Below are 5,515 nucleotides of genomic sequence, written 5' to 3' on the forward strand. Positions count from 1 at the left end.
TCCTCTTTTCTTTGATTTTAGGATATCACTTAAAGTTATATAAGTGAATATACATTCACTATAATATTGTTTTAGAAATTATACACTAAAAAGAGATATCACCTTGGAAAATTCTAGATACATACAGTATTTCCAACTGACCGAATTTTTACTGTTCTGAATGTTACCCCCTACCCCAAGAAACAAAGATTCTATGTATTCTATTAGCACACTTCTTTTCATTATGGTAAAGCTATTTGAACTGATTTTTGTTTTTTACTTTCAGACATTAATGGTCTTATAAATATTCTGAATCTAAAAAAACATAAACTAAAATCCCGCCTGTAATCATATAGAAATTGTTTTTTATACTTTCTCCCTTTCGGTGTATCTGCTGTAGCGTCTATTTCAGTTGGAATCAAAATTGTATTAATCACTTACTATTTATAAATTTTTTTACATATTTCCACAATATAAGCAGCTTATTTATACCCTCCTACCGAAACATGCATACTAGTTTCATGCTGCGGATGGCCTCACACACTTTGGCGGTTGTCTTTCTCCCGGTTTCACGTGCGTGTGCGGGCTGTCTGTCTCTTTCTCTCTCTCTGTGCATGTGGCTGTGTGTGTGTGTGTGTGTGTGTGTGTGTGTGTGTGTGTGTGTACATGTGTATTTCCCTCCATGTTGCTCCATTAGGTTAAGACTTAAGTAGTGTCACCACAAGAAAATGGGGAGAGAAGCCTAGGAGGTATTTCTTGAGTATCGATTCTATCATACCCTTCCATTCTTCAAATATATACTTGAAAATGGAGAAAAAAAGATAATTGAAAAGAGTGAAATACTCTTGGGTGGACTATGCTTAACCCTTCATTAATGAGTGACATAAAGCTTTGAAAGGTATTTTAAAAGTCAATCAGAAAATGTTTTTGTCTTTGAGCGAAAATGGACACTGTGGATCAGCAATGAAGGTATTTAAGAAGCAGAAGGGTCTTTTGGGAGCTAGAAAGGAGGAGCCTTGCAAATGATGACTAGTTGATAGGTGGGAAAAGTTTGGAGAATCTGGGAATCTGGAGTAAAACCTCTCAGTTGACGAACAATGGCTGTGGCCTCTATACAGTGTCTTTCTCATTTGAGCCAAGCCTCATATGGCAAAAATAAATTCTTAAAAAACCTAAATGGACGTGTTTTCTCAGGAGTCCACTGTTCCTATGTACAGTCTCCTAGAAGGCACAAAATGTTCCTTGAAGTAGCCCCGCACTGAAGAGTGGGTGCACAGGACCCAAAACAGGCATCACTGTGCGTGCAGCTACAGCGCCATCCCCAGGGACACCACGTGCGCAGTACATGCTGTACATTACTCTTCTCAAAAAGGTGTCATCATATTTTAGTCCACATGAATGTCAGCTCCTTGTGAAGGGCACTGCACGCTGAATGGCTGAATGTGGCATCCCAGACCAAATGCTCCCCATTCATGCAGCCTTTATTCAAGTCCCTATAAGTGTTTACTTTCACACTGCCACCAAGATTTATGCCAAGGAACTAGGCAAATTCTAGCCCCCAAGAGCTCCCCTTTTCATCCAGCCCTGAGTGAGAATTCAACATGTAGATTTTAGTTTTGTTTTGTTGTAATCCCAGCTACTGGGCAGGCTGAGGCAGGAGAAGCCCTTGAACCTGGGAGGAGGAGGTTTCATTCCGCAGAGGTCATGCCACTGTACTCCAGCCTCAATTACAATGTCAGACCCTGTCTCAAAAAAAGAAAACCAAAATCAAACAGTAAACAACTTAAATTTACTGGCTAATTAGAAGAAACCAACCACTCACCAAAGCGTTCTGTTGTCCTGAAACTCCAGCTGTGATGCAGAACCTAAATTCCAACAGAAAAACCAAAGAATACAATAATCTGGATGCAAAGAAGTGGAGAAGAGTCAGAGGGTATCCGGCTGGAGAGAGCAGAAATTTCATTTTCAGGCTATGGAGTAGAAAGACCCTAAAGAAATTAATGCGAGAGACAGGCAAGACCGATAATGGGCTGGAAGACAAGAAATGCTGTTTAATTTCTCTTAGCTGCATGCTTCTTTATAGTTCATTTATTTGGCCTGTGTGTGTGTGTGTGTGTGTGTGTGTGTGTGTGTGTGTGTGTGTGGTTAATAGCTCTGAGACTTTTTAACTCTAAAATTTAGTGTTTGCATTAATATATTTTCCATACTTTTACCCAACTTTTACAAAGGTCTTCATGTTTATAATGTTTGTTTTAGAAAACAGAGTTGTTTCTTATTTTTATGTAATTTGACGATCTCTGTCTTAATTGAAGCACTTTGATCATTTATATTAATATAGTTATGTACATGCATTTAAATCTGCTGGTTTTCTAGTTTGCTATGTTTCATCCTTTTCTTATTCCTAATTTTCCTGTTTTTCTACCTTATGGTAGATTTACCATTTTTATCATTCAGCTCTATTTTCTCCACTCTTGTCTTATTAGTTAGGTCAATCTAAAAAAATAGCAGTTACTCTAAGGTTTACAAAGTTAATATTTAATTCATCACAGTCTATCTTCAAAGAATAGTATACTAGTTTATGTATAGGTTAAAAATCTTATAGTATGCTTACAATTCACCCCATCCTTTGTTATATTGTTGTTAATTATTTTTATTAATGTTCTAATCCCCACACACATATTTGTTTAGACTGTTAATTTTATTGACTGATTAATAAAATAATAAATTGTCCTCTGTGTGAAGCCCCAATATTTGAGACAGGTCTCGAGAAATTTAGAAAGTGAATTTTGCCAAGGGTGAGGATGCACACCCATGACACGGCCTCAGGAGGTCCTGGTGACAGGTGCCCAAGAGGGTCAGAGCACAGCTTGGTTTTATACATTTTAGGGAGACATGAGACATCAATCAGCATAGGTAAGATGAACATTGGTTTGGTCTTGTCCACAAAGTTGGGACAACTGTAAGCAAAAGTGGGACACCTCAAAGTTGGGGGGGTTCTGGTCAAAGATAGGTGACAAAGAATTTTATTCTTTTGAGTTACTAATTAAGCTTTCCACAGGAGGCAATCAGACAAGCATTTATCTCAGTAATCCAGAAGGATGACTATGAATGGAATGGGAGCCTGGTTTACCCTAAGCAGTTCCCAGCTTGAATTTTGCCTTAACTTAGTGATTTGGGGGCGGAGATATTTCCCTTCCAAGTCCATATCTACATCTTTACCATTTTCTGGGTTTTTAATTTGTTTGTGTAGATTCACGTTTCTGCTTGTTATTTTTTCTGCCTGAGAAAATGTGTTAACATGTCTGGTAAGGCATTTCTACTGGGGTGAATAATCTAAATGTTATTTGTCTGAAAAAATTATGTCATTTTTGTGTTTATTATAGTGATAATTGTGAGCGCACCGAAAGAAATTTTTATTTCTCAAAATCGTTTGCTATTTTCTAACATAACCATCTTTGTTCCCACCCACATCTCATGTTGAATTGTAATCCCCAATGTTGGAGGTGGCGCCTGGTGGAAGGTGATTGGATCATGGGAGTAGAATTCTCAGGAATGGTGTAGCACCATCCCTGTGGTGCCATTCTCATGATAGTGAGTTGTCAGGAGATGCGGTTGTTAAACAGTGTGTAGCACCTCCCCCATCTCTCTTCCTCGTTCTCTGGCCATGTGAGGGGCAACCTCCTCCCTTGCCTTTTTCATGATGGAAAGTTTCCTGAGGCCTCCCAGCCATGATTTCTGTACAACCTACAGAACCATGAGCTAATTACACATACATAAAAATGTGGAACCAGCACGTGCACTGGGCAACAGGCAGAGGCCGAAACAGTTTGGAGGGCTCAGAGGAAGACAGAAAGATGAAGGAAAAGGTGAAATTTCCTAAAGACTTGTTTAATGGGTTGTGACTAGATGGCTGATAGTGATATAGACACTGAAGACCAGGTGGAGGAGGTCTCAGATGGAAATAAGGAAGTTATTGGGAGGTGGAGTACAGGTCACTTTGCTATGGATTATCAAAAAGCTGGTAGCATTGTGTCGCTGCCCTAAGGATTTCGGGAACTTTTGAACTTGAAAGTGATGGTTGAGTGTTAGGTACAAGAAATTTCTAAGCAGCATAGCATTCGAGGTGGGGCCTGGTTTCTTCTAATAGCCTATGCTCTTGTCTGTCAAAAAAAAAAAAATGATCATTGCATAATGTATACATATAGCAAAACATGTTGTACACATTAAATATATACAATTATTGTATCAGGTAAACCTTAAGAAATTGGAAAAAAATTGGCTGAGTAATACAAGAAAGTATTTCACTGAAAGAAAACCCGTAAAAACCAGTGAATATACTATTCTTTTTGAGAAACCGTAAAAGAGCTGTGTCAACTAAATCTTATGTTTCTTTGATTTTTGCATACTACTTGAAGTTATATAAGTAAACATGTATTTACTATTACACAGTTTTTGAAATTATACACCAAAAAGAGTTATCACTTTCAAAAATCCTATGTACATACAGTATTTCCAACTGACACAATTTTTACTGTTCAGAATGCTGCCCCATACCCAAAATGCAAAGATTATATGTATTCTATTAGTAAAATTGTTTTCATTTGGAAAAGATGTTTCAACTGATTCTTTTATGTTACAAGAGTAATGGTCTTATACATATACATACATTGTGAATCAAAAAAAACATAAACTAAAATCCTGACTGTAACCATATAGAAATTGTCTCTTATAGTTTCTTACTTTCCGTGTATCTGCTGTAGCCTCTAATTCAATTGGAATCAAAAGTATAGTAATCACTATTTCCAATACTTTTTACACATTTCCAGAATATAAGTAGCTTCTTTATAACCTACTACTAAAACATGCACACTAGTTTCATGCTGCAGATGATCTAACCTAGTCTAGCACTTATCTTTCTCTTGCTCTCTGTCTCTCTCATTCTCTCTCTCTCTCTCTCTCTCTCTTTCTGTGTGTGTGTGTGTGTGTGTGTGCATTTCCCTCTATGTGTCTCCATTAGTTTAAGATTTAACATGTCACCACAAACAAATGGGGAGAGAAGCCCAGAAGCTATCTCTTGAGTATTCTATCATAAACTCTGATTCTTCAAATATATTCTTTAAAACTGGGGAAAAATACATAATTAAAGAAAACGAAATATTCTTGGGTGGATTATGCTTACCCCTTCATGAATTGGTGACATAAAGCTTTGAAAGGTATTTTAAAACCTAATCAGAAAATCTTTTAGTATTTGAAAGAAAACACACATTGTGGATCAGCAATGAAAGGATCTAAGAAGCAGGAGAGTTTTTGGGAGCTCTAAAGGAGGAGCCTTGCAAATTATGACTAGTTGATACGTGAGAAAAGTTTAGAGAAATTGGCAATCTGGAGTAAAACCTCTCAGTTGACGAACAATGGCTGTGGCCTCAATAGAATGTCTCTATTGCTTGAACCAAGACTCATTTGGCAAAAATAGATAAATTCTTGAAGATCCTGAGTGGATGTGTTTTCTCAGGAGTGCAGTGTTCCTATGTACAGT

The 5,515-nt window shown here is 37.4% G+C and overlaps 1 long non-coding RNA gene across 1 annotated transcript in view; it reads right to left on the reverse strand.

The window, feature by feature from the left end:
• Positions 1-4,917: 4,917 nt before the first annotated feature.
• LOC116535278 overlaps positions 4,918-5,515 on the reverse strand; it is a 16,705-nt gene continuing 16,107 nt past the window's right edge. Inside the window, exon 2 of the long non-coding RNA XR_004262132.1 lies at positions 4,918-5,469. This is a non-coding gene — a long non-coding RNA (uncharacterized LOC116535278). The remainder of the gene's footprint in view (positions 5,470-5,515) is intronic.

The sequence above is a fragment of the Sapajus apella genome, unplaced genomic scaffold (genome assembly GCF_009761245.1).
Source record: "Sapajus apella isolate SASKATOON/1434 unplaced genomic scaffold, GSC_monkey_1.0 scaffold93, whole genome shotgun sequence".
NCBI classification, from domain to species: domain Eukaryota; kingdom Metazoa; phylum Chordata; class Mammalia; order Primates; family Cebidae; genus Sapajus; species Sapajus apella.